Raw genomic sequence first — 24,091 nt, 5'->3', positions numbered from 1 at the left:
GGCCCAAGTTCAGATATAAGTTTACGTTCACCGAAACATTTATATACCGTTCCTGTAACGGATTTTCTTTGGAAGCTTTAACAGTATTGTGATCTCACCTGCTCGAATTCTTTTTCCTTTGGATACCGTATTGAAGAACCCCTACTCCATCCCCCACAGACACCCTTTCCTCGACCCCATTAGTCTGGTTACAGTCACCTGGAGGCGAGGTAGAGCTTTGGGACTGAGACCGAATTCTCAGACCTGACTTGGCAGACACCCAGGGATTTTTCACGGGATCTTCAGGTTAGGTATCCCGGACGAGCCCCCAAATTGTCTTGGCAACTTCTCTATCAGAGTTTGAGTCTAAGACAGATGAGATATTTAGATGCAAAAAGCACACAATACTGTTGACAATGAGTTGTTATATATATTTGTATTAAAAAAGTACGAACAAAGATACATCACAACATGTATCAATAAACAATAAAACAGGCATACATTACAATAATCTGAGGCCTCAGATGGGAGTTCTCCGTGCGTGGTACTTCATATACTAAAGGCACGCTTGGAAGAAGTCCATCGAGTGTTTGAATCGATGAATTCTTATTCCCTTGGGTTGGGCTCTGGAGGAGGTGTGTCCCCCAATAAACCAAAAGCCTTTGTTTACCAGATGGTAATCTTTTCTATTGAAGCCCCCCCCCCCCCCCCCCCCAATGCCATTTAAGGGGTCGGCGGCCGTGTCATGTAACCCTCTGGCTTCGTTGACGCTAGCCAGGGGGTTGAGGAACAGGCCCATACATCAAAGCATTGCTTGGAAGCTGATTTACAACACACGAAAGATAAAGAAAGGGAAGGCAATCAAAATGCATCACTCGACCCTTGACGGTTTACACTTTAGATGAGCCACAAGGAGTAGAACGTAGGCCCTATATAAAAATTACACAGAATAGCAACAAAACCTAAATTCATACATAGACCAAAACAATACAACATGTGGATTTTCCATCACAGTTCCAAAGGAAATCATAGCCTTTGCCCGTGACCCTCTCACTGTCCGATCAAGTGCAGACTTCTCCTTCCTGGCAAAAAAAACCCTCCCCTCGTTGAATCAGGCTGCATTTGAGATGGAGTTCATTGATTTCCAAACAAGCTCCTTGGTTGGTGATGCGCTCAGAAGTGCAGGGTCTGTGAGTGCCTTTTGGGTGTCCTGCTCGGAGGTGTATTGCGCCATCAAGAGACTCGCGATTTACGTGCTTACAGTGTTTCCTTCCACATACACGTGCGAGTCGACCTTCTCCTCCATGAACACATTCAAGACGCACGAGAGGAATAGATTGTCGCACAAAAATCTTGAGAACTGCCTGCGGATAAAAGTAACGTCCAAATCACCCGAAATAAAAAAAATCGTGACCAATGGGATAATAATAATAATAATAATACATTTAATTTCGAGGCGCCTTTCAAGACACCCAAGGTCACCTTACAGAGCATATAGTCATCATACATTTTTTAAAAAGCAAGACATTGTGGAAAAAATAAATAAATAAATAAATAAATAAACATAAGCAATAAGAAATAAATAAAAAAATCAAAAATCAAAACAGTGATCAGTTAGACGTTGTGTGCGAGTTTGAACAAGTGAGTTTTGAGTTGTGACTTGAAGGTTGAAATGGTGTCTGACTGTTTTATGTGTGGGGGGAGGGAGTTCCAGAGCCTGGGTGCTGAACAGCTGAATGACCGGGCACCCATTGAAGTGAGTCGTGATGTGGGGATACATAGTAGTCCAGCAGAGATTGAGCGGAGGGAGCGGGAGGGAGTGTATTCTTGGAGGAGGTCGCAGAGATAACTGGGGGCTAGGTTGTGGAGAGCTTTGTAGGTGAGGAGTAGGGTTTTGTATTGGATGCGGTAGTGTACTGGGAGCCAGTGAAGTTGAATGAGGACAGGGGTAATGTGGTCAGATGATTTGGTGCGGGTGATGATCCGGGCGGCTGAGTTCTGAATGATCTGCAGTCTGTTGATAAGTTTGGTGGGGAGTCCGGTGAGGAGGGTGTTGCAGTAGTCTATGCGTGATGTGACAAATGAGTGAACTAGGATTTCAGCGCTGGATTGGGTCAGTGATGGGCGGAGTCTGGCGATGTTGCGGAGGTGGAAGAATGCAGTCCGGGTGATGTTGTGAATATGGGGTGCGAATGAGAGGGTGTTGTCCAGGATGACGCCGAGGCTCTTGACTTTGGAGGAGAAGGGTACTGGGAATCCATCGATAATTATGAGTGGAGCTGGGGTGTGTTGTGATTTAGTGAGGGTGGATTTGGATCCGATGAGCAGGGCCTCGGTCTTGTTTCCATTGAGTTTCAGGAAGTTCCTGCTCAACCAGCTCCGGATCTCTTCCAGGCACGTGATGAGGGAGGTGGGGGGGATGGCAGCGGTGGGTTTGGTGGAGATGTAGACCTGTGTGTCGTCAGCATAGCAATGAAAATGGACCCCATGGTGACGGAGGAGTGTGCCCAGCGGGAGGAGGTAAGTGGTGAAGAGGAGTGGACCCAAGACTGACCCCTGGGGACGCCCAGTGAGACACCTGAACACCCAGACTTGTGGTTGCTTAGTTGAACAAATTGTTGACGGCCGGTGAGGTAGGATGTAAACCAGGAGAGTGCAGCACCAGTGATCCCAATACCAGCTAGGCGGTCCAGGAGCAGAGGGTGGGAGATGGTGTCGAATGCTGCGCTGAGATCGAGGAGGATGAGAATGGTGAGTAATCCAGAGTCGGCTGCAAGGAGGAGGTCGTTGGTGATTTTGACTAGGGCTGTTTCAGTGCTGTGTTTTGGACGGAAGCCAGATTGGAACGGTTCGTGGAGATTGTTAGTGTCGAGGTGGGACTGTAGTTGTGCGGCAACCACCCTTTCAAGTGTTTTGGAGATGAAAGGGAGATTGGAGATGGGCCGGTAATGGTTAAGGTCAGTTGGGTCAGCACCAGGTTTTTTTAGGATGGGAGTGATGGCAGCCAGCTTGAGAGTGGGGGGTACAGTACCAGTAGTGAGGGAGGAGTTAATTATGTTGGTGATCATGGGGGAGATGGACATGCTTTTTAAAAAATGTATGATGACTATATGCTCTGTAAGGTGACCTTGGGATATGCAACTTTTCACATTTGGTGAAAAACCGAGGCTTGGCCGAACGCAAAACGAAACCGTAAACCACGACAACCCGCCTAAAATAATACCCACAAGAAACCACTGCGAGAAATGCCCGCCCCCAAACCTCGTGATGTAGCCTACTAGTATTGTGTGGCAAATTGTGTTTCTTATTATTTTTTAATAATGTTTAGCTGCTCAAAACGTTTTAGGAGCATAGGCCAGTTTGCCGGGCATCACCCCTTTTTTGCATCAATGTGTTTGCATTGTTTTGTTCAATATTGTTGACATGTGTGGGCCGTTTTGACTCTTATAAATGAAGGTTTAACTGTCTTTAATAAATGAAAAACTGCAAAAGCCATTTTTGGTATTGGACAAGAATTTTTATTCCGGTGCAACCCTGATTATTAAAGGTCCCATGACATGCTATTTTATGTACTCTTTAATATAGGTATTAGTGGTCAACTAACACAGTATTCAAAGACGTTCCCGAAATTCAGCCGTGGTTCAGAGTTACAGCCACTCCAAGGCTGTTTCCCAAAGTGAAGGCTGCAGCCTTGCTAGGACGCGTCCTTGCTAGTCGCGTCCTATGGAGATGAGACTAGAGTGCTAGCTCGAGTGCTTCCTAGCGTTTGTAACGTCGGACTTTGGGAACGACTTGCTAGTGTGGATGCGCTTCCGCTTCCGCTTTTTAATACTGCGTTTCCGCTTGTAAACACCTGTGCACTTTTGAAAAAAACATGGAAGCAATGAAGCTGGTCAATATTTTTTTGCTGTGGTCTGAGCTGGAGGAGGACTTCGAAAGACTCCATCGACGGAGGGTTGAACGGAGGAGACGACGTCTCTATTGTCGGATACTCTGCCCTCAGAATGTCGAGGTATGTGAGCTTTGAATGTCTGAATTGTATTGTATTGAATTGTTTAATTGACGATAGTGCTGCTTCTCATGTCTTTTCTTTGGGGCAACGCATATTCTAACGCATATTCTGATTGAACATGGTGGTCTAGCTGATGGTTTATCAAAATCAGAGTTAAAGCTTCATAAGTTTGCGCAAATATTATTGCCTGTGGGGTGGGGGAAGGCTATTCTTATGACAAGACTATTCTTCTGACAAACATCTCAAAGAATACTACATGCATGTATGAAAAAAGAAATCTATATTATTTACCTATCTATCTATATTTGCTCATCTGTTGTTGCAGGCCAGGCATTACTGCCAAACCAATGCCACTGTGCCGGTGCTGCAGCGCTTCTTCCAGGGAGAGGACACCCGCCCTGCTTTCAGGCTTAGCCGGCAGGCTATCCGGGTCCTCCTTGGGGTCCTCCAAACGGAGCGACAGCACGGTTGGGGGCCCACCATGGAGACCCTGGTCTTTTTGTTTTGGATTGCTACTGGCGCAGCCTATCGGGTTGTGTCCAGAGCTTTTGGCATTCCATTGTCATCTGTCCAAAGAATGGTGCATAGCATTGCGGAGGAGGTGGTAGCTGTCCGGGGCAGTTTTATCAAGCTGCCATCAAATAATAATAATAATAATAATCCATTTAATTTAGAGGCGCCTTTCAAGACACCCAAGGTCACCTTACATAGCATATAGTCATCATACATTTTTAAAAAAAAAAACAAGACATTGTGGAAAAAATAAATAAATAAATAAATAAACATAAGCAATAAGAAATAAATAAAACAAAAACAAGACAAAACAAAACAAAGAAAAAAAAAACAATCAAAACAGTGATCAGTTAGACGTTGTGTGCGAGTTTGAACAGGTGAGTTTTGAGTTGTGACTTGAAGGTTGTAATGGTGTCTGACTGTTTTATGTGTGGGGGGAGGGAGTTCCAGAGCCTGGGTGCTGAACAGCTGAATGACCGGGCACCCATTGAAGTGAGTCGTGATGTGGGGATACATAGTAGTCCAGCAGAGGTTGAGCGGAGGGAGCGGGAGGGAGTGTATTCTTGGAGGAGGTCGCAGAGATAACTGGGGGCTAGGTTGTGGAGAGCTTTGTAGGTGAGGAGTAGGGTTTTGTATTGGATGCGGTAGTGTACTGGGAGCCAGTGAAGTTGAATGAGGACAGGGGTGATGTGGTCAGATGATTTGGTGCGGGTGATGATCCGGGCGGCTGAGTTTTGAATGATCTGCAGTCTGTTGATGAGTTTGGTGGGGAGTCCGGTGAGGAGGGCGTTGCAGTAGTCTATGCGTGATGAGGAGGGCAAGGCCATGGGGGAAGGGTTTGCCCTGCTGGCAGGGCACCCTGCTTTTGCCAAAGCAGCTGGGGCCATCGACGGGTCCCACATCCGAATTAAATGTCCTGGCGGCCCTGATGGTCAAGACTACGTGAACAGGAAGTTGTATCCATCCATGGTGCTGCAGGCAGTCTGTGACCATCAGGGTCGCTTCATTGACACCTTTGTGGGCTTCCCAGGAAGCGTGCATGATGCACGCATCCTGCGAAATAGTTTGATTTACCTGGCTGGCAATTACCCTCCACCCGGCTATTTCATCTTGGGTGATGGTGGCTATCCATGCCTTACACAGCCGATGGCCCTTATCACACCATAAAAGCGGCCACTCAGAGGCATTGCAGAGCAACGGTATAACACTCATCACTCTCGGGCCTGCTCAATTGTTGAGCGTGCCTTTGGGATGATGAAAACCCACTTCAGGTGCATCTTTTTAGAGGCACTTAGTCCTGGTTCATAACCCTTGCTGGTATGGTCGGGCTCCGGGACGGAAGTACATAGTGAGTTTGTGCCAAAGGTATATGTAATTTCATAATTATCCATATTTGTCTGTTTAACTTTCTTATTGTACATTGTAATTGTAAAAAAAACTTTTATGGATTAACCTAATTAGTACACCTTCATTTACATCAACGTTCCTGTTTGTCTCTTTAAACCTTTTCCTTGTGCAGGTGGTGACTGCGTGTGCAGTACTGCACAACATTTGTGTTGGTGTGGGCGATGAGCTCCCAGTGGAGGATGGGGCCATGGAGGGAGATGACCCTCCTCTTGAAGAAGAATGTGGCACGGAGCCACAGAGTGGAGCTCCTTGGCGTGCGGCCCTGGCCAATGCCATTACCCCCCTTGAAGTGGCTCCACAGGACCTAATGATCTCCCTTCTTTCCACAGCCTGTGACCGGACCAAGACATACATTTCGACATACATTCTTTTGGTATTTTTTAATCACTTTTGTCCGTTATGAATGTGTTTTTTGTTGTGGTTGATCAAATCGTCTTTATTTAAAATAAATCCATTCCTTTTTTGTACAAATAAGTGAAATTGTCTGAGAACTTAATTTATGCATCACATTTACAGTATGGTTGATTATTAATTATGCAGGGGAAAAAAGACAAATAAAGTGTTGATAAACATGTATTTATTTTTATAGATAACTGATCGGATCTCATTCATTCATTCATACATACATATACATACACAAATACCATCCTTCATTCATTCACGCCTCTCAACCAAACGCTCAATGAGAGAGAAAAAACGTTCAAACCGCACCCTCGACTCCACCTCTCTCCTCTCATCCGCCTGCCGCTGATAAAGAATATCCTCCCTCACCAGAATCAGGAAGGGATCCTCCCTCCCTCTTCTCCCTGCCCCTGCTGCACCCGCTGCTCCTTCCCCTCCCTCTGCTTCAACTGCCCCTGCTGCTCCCTCTGCTCCTGCCCCTGCGGCTGTCGCTGTGCTGGCTGCCCCTGCGGCTGTCGCTGTGCTGGCTGCCCCTGCGGCTGTCGCTGTGCTGGCTGCCCCTGCGGCTGTCGCTGTGCTGGTTCCTGCTCTCACCACCTCATCCTCCTCCTCCACTCTGACCCTAACCCGGCCTGGCCTGGCTCGGAGAGAGCCCACTACCACAGGCGGTGACACGGCTGCTGACCTGCCAATGAGTTCATCAATTATGGCAAACCAGCGCCATGTCCCTGCTGTGGGCCTGCCATCCTCCGTGCCTTGACCTGAGGCAGGGCACTTGCAATCCTGACAATAAAAATATGATAAACAACTAGGCAATTAGCAATCTAATATTTCACTGTTATACATACAACTAGGACACAGCATGTAGGCACTTAATGTCAAAACAATATTGCTGTCATCTTACTCCTCACCTTATATTTAGTTTTCAGGTTATCCCACTTTTTTTTGGCCTGCAGTGGGGTCACCCGGCCTGTCAGCTCTAGCTGTTCAATCAAAGTGCTATGAACACACAAGTCAATTATATAAATTACAATTATATATGTTCATAAAAAATTACAAACATTGCAAATGATCGGTGGTGCATTTATTTAGGGTTAGACACAACATTGCATCCCAAAAGAGCCTCTCACTGATAGTGTGGTAGAAATTAGTGAGTATATTCTATGGTAAACCATGATTATTAATAGGCTTTATATTTTAAATGGTGGAAAACACATGAAGCTTGCAGAGTCTGGGTTCAGAGCAGATGGTAGGTGCACAGAAATGTCCTGGGAACTGCGGGGTCAAGTCATGTTGACCTCCACCTTTCAGCCTTGGGTCATCTTGGCTAACAAGGTTAATCCATGCAGACCTCAGACCAGGGCACGGTTGATAACACGCTGAGACGAGGATTGACTAGGCGGAAACCCCATTGGGTCAAGGAGAGCCTCCATTGTAGTGGAGAAATTCCTGTATGTGCATAAAGTAAGGCTGGGACCGAAGTTCAAGCAGTGACTTTGCAAACCCACTCAGGCTGTTGTCGTTGTTGTTTTTCTGCACGATAAAGTCTTTTGTCAATTCTTGCTCCGGACCCCTCGATTTCTTTTGCACTCTCTCTCTTAAATTAGTCTAAGTGTTTTAAATCTCGATTAATCTTCGTTGTATTGGCGTCACGACCAGGAGGAAATAGGGACTCGTCAGCTGCCGGGCCAGAAGACGGGACGCGAACGGATCATACGACCAGAGCTCAAGGGTAAGTTGTCTTGCCATATATAGGATAGAGTCGTTTGATCTGTTCTTGCCCCGTCTGAACGCCGAGCAGCAGGTAAAGTGTCTCTTTGATCAAACAAACTAAAATTATAGATAAACGAGCGAGTGAGAGAGACGGGAGCTCCGGAAGAAATTGACGTGCGCGCGCACATATGCCCTAGGCGCTGTGGTTCTAAATGACCAAGATGCTTGGTGGCTCCCTATTTTGAAACGAGTAAACGAGTAAACGAGTTGTTGTTATTTGGTGTTTTGGTTAAATAGGCTTACTGTAAGTCCTGTGACTGTCTTGTGGAGGAACGAATTAGTGGAAGGTTCTAACACGGACAGGGCCAGCAGGCCCGCAGGTCGAAAGAAACAGACCTTTAGGATTTTTTCTGACAGTATCCTATTTGGAGTTGAGTTGTCAGTTGGGAATGAATTCAGTCGTTTTTATTCGAGGAGCTTTCTTGGGATGCTGACTAGTGAATTTTAAATACTCATCTTGGTGCAGTTGACCTGCAGATCCTGCACCAATGATGGTGAATTTCTGATTCCGATCTTGCTATTTTGAGAAAACAGGCTTCTCGCACTTTTTGAATAGATAAGTCTCTTGGTTGGGATACCGCTTCAGGTGATTAGCTAATCCTGATCTTGGTGTTTTGAGAAGTTTCTTGTTTGTTCTTGATCTGTTCGAATGGTTATGTATTCAGCCATTATTTTAAAAGAATGGGCTTGTCGTTTGACGTTCCGTTTGAATGAGTTTGACCCGCTAATCTTCCAATCACGCTGGAGTGTTGGATCTAAAGAAAGGGCCAGTCTGTAACTCTGATCTTGGTGCTGTGTGGCAATAGGTTCTTGTTTGAAATTCTGGTTGATTGATTATCCATCCGACTGTGTAACCAAAAGGCCAGTTTATACACTCGGTCAACCTTTTATTTGTAATTAATTACAAACAATTCGGACATTTTTTAATATAAGATAAAGAAATTGTATGAACCGGCTTATTGTCTGTATTTAAGTCGTGTTAGGATTAAGTTACCTCGGAGGTTTTTACGACCCGGTTCATTTTTTTGTTGTTGATTCTGTCATAAATAAATTTGGCGGACAGAGAATAGTTAATTTGTTTAAAGTAGTTGATAATCATAAATAAATTAGACGGATTGAGAATAGTTAATTTGTTGAAGTACTGAATAAATGTGCAACCGCGCTGACTCCAACTGCACGTGCACGAGCAAACACACAGGGGACGAGCAGGAGCCTGCAAGGCAGGGTTGAGAATTGATAGCAGTGAAGGGTGGGGGCCACATTCCAATCTTCGGGAGGGAGAAGAGCGCTTGGGAAGAGTTCACATTTGTAGCTTAGAGATAGTAAAGCATAGAAAATAACTAGTAGAATAAACTCAAATAAATTTTATTAATAAATAGTGTACTTCAGAATAGATAAATAAAGTAATAAAGTAATAATTAAAAATGGCACCAACAGCAGTAGAGATTTTGAGTAGAGACCGTCTATTGCTCAAAGGTGAGATGAAAAAGATCTCTGAGAATTGGGAAGAAAGGACAGAAGCAGCAGGTACTATATGGCCCATGGGAGGGACTTTTGATCCAATAATGTATCGGGACATGGAGGTAGTGATAAGGAATTACATAGATAACAGAAGTGGAAAAACGGCCTTAGCAAAGAGGGACAGGGAAAGGTTAGTGCTAGCTTTGTTCGAAAAGGAGGGAGAGAGGTGGCGCTCATTACAACGAGTGGCCAGAAAAATAATCACAAGGGAAGAGTGTAACAATGCTGACATTTGTTGTAGTGAGGGTGAAAACGAGAATGAAGGAGAGGAGGAGGATGACATTGAGCATGTTGGTGAAGGGTCATCACAACCATGTGTAAAACACATTACTAAGAATGCTAAAAGGAAATTAAAGAAGCGGAACAAAAGAAAGGAGGAGTGGTCTAGTGGGACACAAGGGGCAGAGGAGCCTGGCTGCAGTACATCAGTACTAAGCCCCACACCACTCGAGTTAGATGAGAAACTAAGGAGATCACAGAGAGAAGGAAAAGCACCCGAAACTTCTCCGGGAAATTATCCTACTCTAGTCAACGGACAACAGGTCCATTATCAACCGTGGGGCTCACAGGACTTGGAGGGAGTCATTTCTAGACTCCCTAACATAATTAACGGGGCGTCTAAATGGATTAGAACATATGAGGAGCTCACAGTGGGAAAGCTAATTGCAGTGGGTGACCTGAAAGCTCTGTTGGCAAGAGTGTTGGGGTTATCCAAGATGGAGTTTGTGCTGAGGAATGGAGGGTTGAATATACTGGATGGAAAGTATGATGAGACTACACTTGATCATTACAGAGGGGCGTTGTGGGCCACACTCAGGAGGGAGTTCCCGGTCCGCATGGATCCTAAAGACATGAGAGTTCTCCCCATTGGTGACACAGAGAACCCTGCATCCTACCTGCAGGCCCAAGTAGACAGATGGCGCATGGAGACGGATGAGGATCCTGAGATCCATCCGGTGTTCTCTGTCATGTTTAGAAACTCTGTGATAGAGACACTTCCCAGCCAAATCAAAGCCAAGCTAGAGGATGTGGTTGGACTGTCTACATCAGGATCTCATAGAAATTTTAATGGCCATTTAGTTCATGCAGTGGATGAATATCGTCAGAATAAACAAAGAATACAGGAACAAAGCAAAGAGGTCCAGAGGAAGCTATATCAGCTTCAGCTGGAAGATCTCACAAGGAAGGAAAGAGATAAGAAGAGACAGGTAGGTGTTTTAGAACCAGCTGCTGTAATTTCGCAAGCCGCCCAGCAGGGCGCACTTCAAAACCAATATCCACGATTGGCATTTTCTCTCCCAGTACAACAGCCTCAGAGCCAACTGTCACCTACTCTACCTGTTACACATGTACACATCCATAATTATGGGAACCCCACAAATAAAAATAGACAGAATCAGTACAAGGGGCCCCAAGGACAGTTTAGAAACAATCAACAACCAGGATCCCAAGGACAACGCAGAGGTCCTTTAATATGTTATGGGTGCAACCAGGAAGGACATTCTAAGAAGGATTGTTTAACTAATCCTTTTCCACCACAGCAAACGCAGGGTAACAGCGACCAGGGTAAGGCAGGTCCCTATATGGGTCAGGGATACTAGGGGTGCCCAGAGAATCCACAGGGGGAGGGTCAGCTTGTAGCAATCACAAAACAAGCTGAGGAGGAACTAATACTGCAGGTTCTGACAAATTATAGAGGCACGCCAATGATGGCCCACACTGGAACCACTTACACACTATGCCTCTCACTTCCCCATGGCAGGAAAATTCACCAAAACTTTAGGATTCTCGGAACACACGCAGTTAATGCCTATGACAGCTCCAAGGATGAGAATCGGTGAATTCCTATTTTAAATTGTATATGTGAGTGAGTGAGTGAGTGAGTGAGTGAGTGAGTGAGTGAGTGAGTGAGTGAGTGAGTGAGAAAGAGTTAGCATTGAGTTAAGTTAGAGGGGACAGATGAAGTGATTTGTGAAGAGTGAGACAGAGAAGAGGAAGAGTGTGTGGATTGGCAACGAGAAGTGACGATGAGATTGGAGAAGGCTTTCCGGTTAGAATTTTCTTTGGGGAGATTCATATCTTTCGATGGCCTTTTTAAGATTAATAAATCTAGTTTTGGAGAGTGTCCAAAAAACGAATAAACCAGAAAGGAAAGGAAAAGATTACTGAAAGTAAAAATGGTTATGGAGATTTGTGAAAGCAAAGGAAGTAGATAAAGAGAGGTAAAGAGAGTTAGAGAGAAGGAACGTAAGTAAGGAAAAACCCGCAGGTGGGGGCTGGACAGAGAGACAATAGAGAGAAAGAGATTGAATTTGCATTGTGCCTAATAGATTATTTGTGCGTTTGGATGTACTCTGTAATTGGTTCCTGTATTTAACCCATGTCCACTGTTTTAGAAAAAACCTAGAACCACCGCTGGGATTGGTGATTCTGTGGTTCTTGGAGACTCTCCATCGCGTCGGAACATCATGTGGTATATATCATTACATCTTGGTACACAGAGTAATGGTGAAACAACGGGTTGGATCAGAGAGAGAAGGTGTTTGGAGAAGGGAGAGGAATGTATAGAAAGCAAAAAGGGCGGATGCGGACCGACCCGGAGGTAATAAATCAGCGGAGAGGTGGCTGGGGTCGTTTAGCTCTGGAGGTAGAGCAGTTGTCTAGTAACCAAAGGGTTGCTGGTTCGATCCCCATCTCTCCTAGCTGAGTGTTGATGTGTCCCTGAGCAAGTTACATGGTGATTACAGGATTTAGGAATAATTATTTAGACTCCAAAACATGAGCAATTAGCGTTAAAAATTGTCTGCACACCACACTCCACAGGAGTCAATGGGTTCAATGGCGCCAGGGTAAAGTGACTCATCAAAGGAGGAGCAGACCCAACCCATGGACTTTGCGTGGATAGGTGGATGTTATTTTGGTGCTTGGACCTGACGAGGTCTAGGTGCCAAGATAACAACACAAATAAAATATTTCCCTCGAAATTATGTTAAGTAATAGACAAATTTATTAAAAGTGATCTTATAATTTAGAAAAAACAATCGGCAATACTTAAAAACTAGACCAAATAAGTATGATAAAACGTTATCCAAATTTCTAATTTAGGTTATCCACAATGACATTTCATTCAAAATAAATAAGTAAAATAAAATAAGAAAGAATGCGTATGTGAGTCTGTTCTTGTGTGTGTGTCAGGGCTGCCGAGGTAGGGGAGAATCCTCTCCTACTCCGAGTGATGGAGTACACAAGGGGATACACAAGCACACTTCAGATAAAACAATATGGTTAATTAGTAAATAGAAACAATGTATCAATTCAGTGTTGAATAAACTAGTTAAGATCAACATAGAGGGTTTGGGTTTGGTATAGTAGTGAATCAGAATATGGAGAACATTAAATGCAAGCAATAGGTAGAATAAAAGGTTTAATTAGGTCGTCCAATTTAAATAGATAGTGAAGGGCAATCGGGTAGGATTATGAAGAGAATTGTGATTTTGAGTAACGGTTAAGACAAAAGTGAGTCGCCCAATATTGAAAATGCAAGTTTTAATATTGTGATTTTTGTTTTCTTTCACATCTCCCTAGTAAAGGACAGTAGGTGGGTTGACGCCACATCCGCTGGGAAGGAGTCATACATGCTATGTTGTCAAATTGGATTCGGAAGTAGTGGGTTACCTTCAAATGCCACTAATACTGCTGCAACACTTTAATAATTTTAACTCTGATAAATTATCTTTTGTTTTATAGTCGCCCTGATGTGTATTCATTACGCACACATATGGCTGCATAAGGCAGATGCGGCTGATGACTCTGTCTCCATCCCTCCACTTTGCGATCTATACCACCATATAGGTGGGGATTGATCGTATCCCAGGTATGGCATCCTGCAATAAGCCAGTATGGAAGGCTGGTTAGCCAACGACGGGTAAGATCCCACCTTGAAGCCCGGGACAACCTAAATCAGGCACAGTCACGATTACTTGGCAGAGTCACTGTGAGCACTGGCTCACTTGATCATGGAGTGACGGACTGCAACCATCATAGGAAAAGCCGGCTGATGAAAGGTGGAGGGGGAACAGGAGTCAGATATGTCAGCTATGGCAGCAGAAGTGGTCTTGGAACGGGGCATGTCGCGTTTTATTTTGTTTTATTTTACCTTTGTGGTATAGAAGGCCACTAACGCATGTACGTTTTTTCGGTTTAGTGCATGACTTTGGAACAGCGTGGTTTCAGGCGGCTGATGGTAAACCCACCCATATTGGGTTTAGGATTTGGACATACTGGTTTCGATTTCCCTTCCCAAAAGATTGGTTTCAGTTTGCTGATGCTTAAGGTTACACGTTTCGACGTTGGTTGCACCAACGACGTTCTTAGATTTACTTATCATTTAATGCGCATGGCTTTGACCATTGCGCAAGGGGGGAGGTATTGAGGAGAATTAGGAAATTTTTTGAAAACAAGGTTTTTCTTCACCATACTTGCAAACAATGATTAACATCTAGCTAAATGAGTGTGAAATATTTGAAAAAACAGCGTTCAACAGATGGGTAGAAGCAGTCCCATCAGAAGACCAAAGTGCGGTTACGGTAATTAAGGTTCTGACTAGAGAAGTCATGCCAAGGTTTGGAATTCCGTCACAAATCAGCTCAGGCAATAGGGCAGCGTTTATTCAGAAAACACTCAAACAAGTGATTTAACATCTGCATGTCAAACAAAGATTAGGCTGTGTCTACATTCCTCAAACCACAAGGTATGGTGGAGAGAGGAATCGGACGCTTAAGACAAAGATTAACAAAATTAAATTAGAGTACTAACTTAAAGGACTAATGCACTACGACTGACACTAATGAGTTATCGCATGAAAACTAACATAACGATGCATCTAACCCCGCATGAAATGCTTACGGGTCGACCCATGCCTTCGCCTGTCATTCGAGGGCCTCACAAAGGACCTCCATTGGAACAATTGGAAACTGAATTAAGACGCTATATGGGACAACTAACTGGCATACACAGGCATATTTTTCAACAGGAGAAAGACAGAGTTCCAGAGTTGGAGAAGGAGCCACCAAGGGGGGTGGAGCCAGGTGACCACGTGTATCTCAGAGTGTTCAGGAGAAAGTGGAACGAACCCAGGAAAGAAGGATCATACAAAGTCACCAGCGCAACACCAACAGCCATCCAGGTGGAAGGAAGTGCCACGTGGTATCATCTCAACCACTGCACAAAAGCTGCTCAACCTAAAGCCAGAGACGAGCGTGAGGAGGAGGAGCCAGACGCAGACACACGTGGGGCTGACCAGCTGCCCCAGGCCCAGATCCAGTCGAGCCACGAGATACAGCAGCATGGTGATGCTGAAAACGGGGAGCCTGTTTCTGATCCTTTACGGGTTGTGCCAGATTCCGCTGGCACAAGCACAGACCCCGAGGAAGGATGAAACCACGGGGACAACACAAACCTGGAAGGGCCAGGAATTAGGGGGTGGTAGGCCTACTGAAGAAAGCCAGAGAGGAACACAGGATAATCCGGCTCAAAATCATTCAGGACTGGTTGACAACAAAGGGAAAATAGTCTTGCATGCTCAGATACCACCGCAAGATCAAGACAATGAATTTGTGTTTACTGTTATGTCGGATAACCAACCGTTATGTGCATTAACCTTCCGCCAGAATCATGAACATGTGCATAGGGAAGATCGGTGTGAATTACATATCCAATTTAATTCAATGAAATGGTGTCTGTCATAGAGGAGTCGGGTGACTGGGGGAGGATGCTCTATTAGGGGAGATAGATTGGAGTGACACTAGAAAGGAGACCGGAATGTGAGAATCGGACATCAGAAGGAGGTCCTATTCTCTTAACTGGTGACCTCTTTATGTGAACCACAACCATTTCAGACCGTGTGAACAAATGGACATTGGACTAATGGGTTCCAGGGCATGGTGGCTGCGAACAGCAGCAATTACGGTGCCCAAACCCCCCACGTTATATAGTATACCGGTACATGATGATAATCAGAGCTATCCCAATACATGCAAGCTTGTTGACAGTTTTCAGTTTTTAATTTCTATTAGTTACTTATTTTTTGAAATGTCATTTTTTGAGTTTCATATTTTTATGTCATATATTTTGAAATGCTTATTATCAATGCATGCTGAAAATACTATGTTATGTGTGAATTCTAGTTAGACATGTTAAACATTTGATAGATCTTTTTTGCCTTAAACCAGGTTGAGACTCCTGAACATGTTTAAAGGTTTTTTAACGATGATCAAATGTAGTGTAGAATATGACCCAAACGACTGTTATGTTTTGTTATGATCTTATTAGATCATAAAGGGGGGATGTGTGGTAGAAATTAGTGAGTATATTCTATGGTAAACCATGATTATTAATAGGCTTTATATTTTAAATGGTGGAAAACACATGATGCTTGCAGAGTCTGGGTTCAGAGCAGATGGTAGGTGCACAGAAATGTCCTGGGAACTGCGGGGTCAAGTCATGTTGACCTCCACCTTTCAGCCTTGGGACATCTTGGCTAACAAGGTTAATCCATGCAGACCTCAGACCAGGGCACGGTTGATAACACGCTGAGACGAGGATTGACTAGGCGGAAACCCCATTGGGTCAAGGAGAGCCTCCATTGTAGTGGAGAAATTCCTGTATGTGCATAAAGTAAGGCTGGGACCGAAGTTCAAGCAGTGACTTTGCAAACCCACTCAGGCTGTTGTCGTTGTTGTTTTTCTGCACGATAAAGTCTTTTGTCAATTCTTGCTCCGGACCCCTCGATTTCTTTTGCACTCTCTCTCTTAAATTAGTCTAAGTGTTTTAAATCTCGATTAATCTCCGTTAATAGCCATTAATGGCAATATCCCGTCCACCGGTAAATAGATGTTGGTGCACCACCCTCATGGGCACAAAAGTCTCAGTTTGCTGGGCTGACCCTAAAAATAAAGGGTAAACAAACAAAAGAGTAATACATAAATAATGTAATCTTGTGAGCGAGTAAAATGAAATCGTTATTGGCGACAGTGGTGTTTAACACCAGCTACGTCCATGCAAAATACAGCAACGTACGGTATCAAGTTGCAAAAACGTTTATTTGTATTAACATGATACATCTATATAAAAAGCAATATGGCACAAAATATTTCTGAAAACTAATATAACTTCACTTACATTTGAACGTGTACTGCCGTGCCATTTTCAAGATCCTGCGCAGTGAACGCAGTGGATTGTGGGTAGTTTGGGCTCATCTAGGATGCAGCGATGCATCCTTGAAAAATCTCGAAGAACGAAGGACCCGAAAAGGGGGCGTATTTCGAGTGTCCTCAACATTGGAACAGTGCTTGTCGGCGTTCTATGACGTAGCGTCCTTAAAAGTGCGGCCGTTGAGCATGCTTCCTTGACATTGGGAAACAGCCCGAGCCAGTCGCACATTGAGCTTCCCCCAAATGCGCTGTTTTGGCGTCTGTAGCTTTAATGCAAATGAGGAGGAGCGAGGCGGGTCAAGGAGAAGGGTGGGGGTGTGGCCCTGAGCAGCTTGCAGCCACGGTATCATGCGCTCTGTTTACAGTGGATGTTCGCAATGGCGAGGCGCACACAGCCTTTACACACGGAAGTCCTGGAGCACTATATCTAAATATTATCATATAGCCTACATGTCTATATCATATAATATATATTATCACGGTCAAAAGCTGTGTGAGCCGATATTATGAATCTCAAATGACCGCGTTGGGTTCTCCGACGTTCCTGGTTCTTCCACGTCCACATCAATGTGAAGTAGACTGAACCGCGACAAGGAGGAGAAAGGGATTGTTGCCGGGCAGCGCTTAGGCACCTCCGCCTCCGGCGGTGGTCCCTCAGCGGGGCTCAAGCGGGAGACATTCGCTTCTCAACCATGGCTCAGATAACCCCCACTACAGTCTCGTTGTGGAAATACAAGAGTCGTCAAAGAACCGACAAGAAACACTTGCGTTACAGTGTGTGTACTCACACACACACATGTGGCGCTCACACGGCCGTGTCTCATTGGCGGGCCAACGTCTGTGGGCGGGCAAGGCAGAGTAAGGGGAGGAGCTTAGATGCTTTATGACGACATAAATAAAGACATTCCAAATCATCGCGCTTGAGCCTCCGTTTTTTCAAAGGCGAGCAGAACAGTTAGTGCTCGTCTTACACCAAACGCAAGTATTAGCCACTGGGGGACCATAGGCAGGCTAGGGGAATTCATATTTATGTTAGAAAACCTCATAAAGTGAGATTTTCATGTCATGGGACCTTTAATAAAAGGTAAGATGCGATATTTATGCTTACGATTTGCTGGTACTTTGGCGAGATCTTTTGTGTTTTTTGCCCTCATGTGGTCAGCTGTTTTAACTTGAAATAGTACTACTAGCCATAGCCTCCAAGTAGACTAACTTAAATTATCCAGTGTTTGCATTCTTACGGTGTTGGGTATAGACTAGTGGAGATTACGATAGTGGAGTCGGCGGAGTCAGTCTCTTGTTGACTCAAAGTGACTTTTGGTCATTCGCTTTGCTTGAATTATGGAATAATTGTGTGTGTGTTGTGGCAACCCGCTCCTTGAATGAGCCGGGTTCCAGGGATAAACGACACTTTGGTGTGCGGGATAAGCCATTCCAGGCATTTATTATATACAACTTAAATCACGCACGAAGGAGACGCGGTCTCTAGGGCCTCCGTGGGCCTCTAGCTGCTCGTGGACCCGAGTGCTACCTCCTTCCTAGCTCTCCCGTGCGGTGCTGTGCTGTCCAAATGTCAGTCCTTTTATACTGCCTCCTCGGCTTTCGGCCAGGTGTCCCCCAATCACGCTGATTGGGGAGGCGAAAGGGCTGCTCTCGGTCGCCGTCTGGTGGGTGACGGCGGTACACGCCGTCCAGGACCAACCCTCGGGCTGGTCTGGGCCGAGGCTTACGGGGCGGGATGCCATAGTGTGTGTGTGTGGGGGGGGGGGGGGGGGGGGGGGGGGGGGGGGGGGGGGGGAGTCAATGGGTTTCGGTCAGAATGCCATGTAGATTGGATGGATGAGTGTTGAATTGAGAAAAGCCAGCTCATGATGTGATATAAAGCGTTCAGCTATAATTATTTTTAGCTTTTTCAATCTTGACATTTGTAGTGCTGTGTGTATACGTTTGACCCTTCTGAACTTAAACACGTAGGTAATAAGCTCCTCTTTGTTTATTTTGGTATAGCTCATGTCATGTCACATCATCATGGAGCAGAACATAGTGGGTCATCATGTCCAATGCTTTTTGAAAACGCTTTCTTCATAAAACGTGTCAGACATCATTTTTTTGTGTAAATCTTATTAATTAGTAAGCTACACAAGTATCCCGTCTTTCAGAACCTTTCATGACCTGCGCTAAAGAAAAATAAGGTGCATCCCCAGCACTTCTGAAAATGCATTCCAGATTGCGTCTCTGTCCCCACCACATTTCAAACCAAACTGACGCCAATGAATAAGGGCATGAATGTTGTAATGCATGAAAAATACCCTTATAAGTTACCTGTATTCTATGTTCTCATGAATAGTTTGAAAGGTCTTTCTTTTTTTTCAAAGTAAAACTCTCTTAAAGTAAATCATATATGTGGCTATAACCCAGACAGAGGCCGGAAGTTGTATCGTGCACCTGACAATCGACGAACAAAGAATGCATGCTGTGAGATTCAGATTCGTCCAGACTTAAAAAGCATCGTTCCACGGGAAAAGTTTCTTGACAACAAAAACAACAAGGCCCAGCTCATTCTGCTCCTTGCTGAGACCTTCCAAAGAGGTGTGGTGGGATTTCTAATAACCACTTATCTAATTCACTTCAACTAGCTATAGGCAAGAGGAATCGGAGAGTCCAGGTCAAGTATAGATGGAGTTTATTGCCACCCGCAAACGAGAGACAACAAAGCCGAATGGTGTCCGCGAATATACACTCCGGAATGACACCCGTACAGCTCCTTATATCCCCAATCCTTACACAATACAAAGTTGGACTTTTATCAAATATTGATGTGCATAGAATGTTTTTCTGGGTCATACTGTGTGGATGTCAGCATATTCTCATGTCTTCTGGGTCCCAATGTGACCTTAGAACATATATTATCCTTATACAAACAGAGATGATGCACACGTGTACATGTAAGCATTACATCAGATGGAGTACATCAGATGGGAATAATAATAATAATAATACATTTAATTTAGAGGCGCCTTTCAAGACACCCACGGTCAACTAATAGACTGAGGCTACGTTTACACGATGACGGTCTGAACAGAAGACGCAAAAGTGGCGTTGCGTCTTCACTTTTTATTCCGCGTTTAGACGAGCGTTTTCGGGAGGAAATCTGCGTGCATACGGTGACGCAAAAGTGTGTGGAATTCGATTGGGTATGCATGCCAGGCTGCTAGGTGGTGCTTTGATAGACTATCACACAACACCGCCATGTCTGAGCGCATGCGTAGAATCTTCCTTCTCTTATCCGTGCCGCAAAAAACAAAAAGATCCTTCTCTGTTCAGTAATACTATCGCTAAATATCCTGTACATTTCGTGGAAATACTCCTGTATGCTTGTTAGAGCTGCCAGAGCAGCTTGAAGGTCCGACGCATGGAAATAATCTGACATGTTTGTTTATTTCCTTGTACTGGCACATGTATGTGACGTAAACGCGTACGCGACGTGAGCAGATCTGAGCAGTGTTTTGCGTCTTGGCAGTTTAGACGGAAACGCTACGGCGGAGCGTTTTCAACTTTTCCACTCTGGAGGGTGGTTTCAGATTTATGCGTTTTCATGCCCCAAAAACGCCGTCACCGTCTAAACGAAAGGCACTTCCGATGAAATATTTTGTCGTTTTCACCCGCAAGCGTCCTCGTGTAAACGGGGCCTGATAGGAATAGACTGGACCCACTCACTGGTGTGCCACATGGCACATCAGATGGGAATAGACTGGACCCACTCACTGGTGCCACATGGCACATAACATCTAGGCTAAAGGTGATCAGCTCTTTTCCACTATTAAAGTATCTATATGATATGTAGGCCTAATAATAATCATAGTTTAACATAAAATGTAAGGTTAATTTCTACCACAGTGGTAGGATCAGTGTTCAACTCTGATGATGCTGACGCCTCCATCGTGTCTGCGGCACTAAATGAGGCAACAGAGTCCTCTGTTGAGGTGAGGACACATTCGTCCTGGTTATGCTGGTCCATCATAGGGCGAACCACCCGGTCTTCCTCACGACAGCTAAAGATACATCTTATGATGTCGCAAAGATTCGAGAGGCACTCCCGGAGAGGTACCGTCATACCTTATATTCCTACATAGCTTCTCTGGGTGTGATACCGTACCAGCAATTTCTGGGTTTAGCCAACCAACTTTGCTCAGCAAGCTCTGCAAGACTGACAGATCAGAGCGGGCCATGGATGTGTTCAGTGACATTGTTGAGCAAAATAACCAGCTGAGCACATCACATGTACATTATAAATATAGCTAACTCCCACCCTAGCCTGATGAGCACATCACATGGCAGTAACCTTACAATATAGTCAACTTTTAACGCCTGAGGAGCACAACACATGGCAGTCACGTTACAATATAGTCAACTTTTAACACATAACACACACATGATAACATAGTCAGGTGAAGGCCAGAACCAAGGCCCCATCTCTCCTCCAGGCAAATGGTAAACACTCAGACAATGCACCAGTCATCCTCAAGAACGGGAGAGCCACAAACAGGAGACTCTGTGAGGCTCTCCCCCGTCAGGAAGAACACAAGAAGATACACATGCATACACTAGGGCCTGGGAGGCAAGGTCAAGCAAAGACACACAGAACCATACACATCTCAAACGCACACACCTCATCGAGAGGAAGATACAGCATAAAACTGTATCACACAGGGACTCTTGGCCCTTTCTTCTGAAGCAGACCTTCCACTGAGGCGAAGCTCTGGACGAACCATCAGCGCTGATTAGGGACTTAGACATATTCGATTTCTCACGCTTTATGACTCTGTATAACCGTTGCCACTTTACTTAATAAATCCAAGGTCCTCGTGCCGACAGACTTTATTACCTCTCCGTCTCATTTCATCTGGTCCAGTAACTAGACAGACCGTTTTTCCCAACAACATCAGAAACAAGAAAAGTGACGTCATCAAAGCTGGCTATGAACTGTTCAAGATCATATTCCGTGGCATCTGAAGATTTGGAAGACTGAAGATTTGATATCTTCAGCAAGCAGGCCTGCAGCTGGGAGCATCAAGCCTGAGAAACTGCCTCCAACTACAGGAGCTGCAGCACAGCACTCTCTGCGGGCATATCTCCAGACCAGAGATCGGCTACAGCTACAAAGTCCACCACTGGATGGCCTTGAAGAAAGTAGTCCAATCCTTGGTCGCTTTTAACTCACTTTATTTGTTAAAGTAGGCATGTTTCGGTATGGTTACTATGAAGGATAAGGGAGGGAATTGTATCTAACGCGTGTTAGAGGAAAATACCGTGATGGCTTCAAGCCACGGGCTTAGCCCGTGTCTCTCCGCGGGTGTACCTATTGATCTCTGTCCTCTCCATCTGAATCACACGCTTTTGCCCATCAAGTGGGCGTGGCCCCTGTGAAGTGGGCGTGACCGGGGTGACGTGATGGCTCTGCCATCCTCACCTGTCTAAAGGTGCTGCCATCTGTGTCTAGAGTAATTATTGTAGTTTATGTGTTCGATCCTGCTTCCTAGTGGCTATGTCAGGGTAATGCAGCTTGTGTGTTCGATCCTGCTTCCTAATGGCTATGTGGGGGCAGCTTATGTGCTTAAAATGCGTAACAGTATGGATGGAAACAAGGAAAACAAGGTTATGCACCAGTCCCTACAACAGATCCCATTGCACCGGACTACCCTCTGAAGTTAGTCAAATGGAGTCAAATGTATTTCTGCTTGTGGGAACTGTCATGGTAACTCTTGACAGAACATCAACCTGCCAGATGATAATAGTAGTGAGGTAGATGCAGGGGAGTTGGATGAGGTTTCTTAAAATGTCAAGTGATAACACAAGTTTTGATTTGTAATTAATAAATTTTTTATGGATTTGGACTTATTTTTACTCAAATCTAATGACTGGGATCGATTCAACACTGTTGGGCAAAATAACCTGCTGAATACATCACATGTACATTATAAATATAGCTAACTCCTACCCTAGCCTGATGAGCACATCACATGGCAGGCACATTACAATATAGTCAACTCTTGCTCTAACCCAACGAACACATAACACAAACATGATAATATATAGTCAGGTCAAGGCCGGAGCCGAAGGCCCCATTTCTCAGCCAGGCAAATGGTGGACACTCAGACAATGCACCAGTCATCCTCAAGAACGGGAGAGCCACATTCATTTATCACACAGGAGACACTTCGAAGAGCTCTCCCCCGTTAGGAGGACACATGCATATACCAGGGCCTGAGAGCCAAGGTCAAGCAAAAACACACAGAACCACACACACCTAAAACGCACATACCTCATCGAGAGGAGGATACAGCATAAGACTGTATCACACAGGGACTCTTGATTTTCTTCCGAAGCAGACCTTCCACGGAGGCGAAGCTCTGGACGAACCATCAGCGCTGATTAGGGACTTAGACATATTCGATCTCTCACGCTTTATGACTCTGTATAATGTTGGGCAAAATAACCTGCTGAGTACATCACATGTACATTATAAATATAGCTAACTCCTACCCTAGCTTAATGAGCACATCACATGGCAGTCACCTTATAATATAGTCAACTTTTAACACATAACACATACATGAGAATATAGTCAGGTCAGGGCCGGAGCCAGGGCCCCATTTCTCCTCCCGGCAGATGGTAGACACTCAGACAATGCACCAGTCATCCTCAAGAACGGGAGGGCCACAACAGGAGATGCTCTGAAGCTCTCCCCCGTGGGGAGGAACACAAGAAGATATACATGCATACACTAGTGCCTGGGAGCCAAGGTCAAGTAAAAACACACAGAACCACACACATCTCAAACGCACACACCTCATCACAAGGAGATACAGCATAAGACTGTATCACTCTGAGACTCTTCACCTTCTTCTGAAGCAGACCTTCCACGGAGGCGAAGCTCCGGACGAACCATCAGCGCTGATTAGGGACTTAGACATATTAGATTTCTCACGCTTATGACTCTGTATAACCGTTGCCACTTTACTTAATAAATCCAAGGTCCTCGTGCCGACAGACTTTATTACCTCTCCGTCTCATTTCATCTGGTCCAGTAACTAGACAGACCGTTTTTCCCTTCAATAACCGTTGCCACTTTACTTAATAAATCCAAGGTCCTCGTGCCGACAGACTTTATTACCTCTCCGTTTCATTTCATCTGGTCCAGTAACGAGACAGACCGTTTTTTCCCCTCAAGTCCTAGTTATTCACGTTGGTCTTACTTCAAGTATAAAAGTGT

Source organism: Gadus morhua, unplaced genomic scaffold, assembly GCF_902167405.1.
Source record: "Gadus morhua unplaced genomic scaffold, gadMor3.0, whole genome shotgun sequence".
NCBI classification, from domain to species: domain Eukaryota; kingdom Metazoa; phylum Chordata; class Actinopteri; order Gadiformes; family Gadidae; genus Gadus; species Gadus morhua.
The sequence above is the reverse complement of the archived record's forward strand: the minus strand, read 5'-3'. Positions refer to the sequence as shown.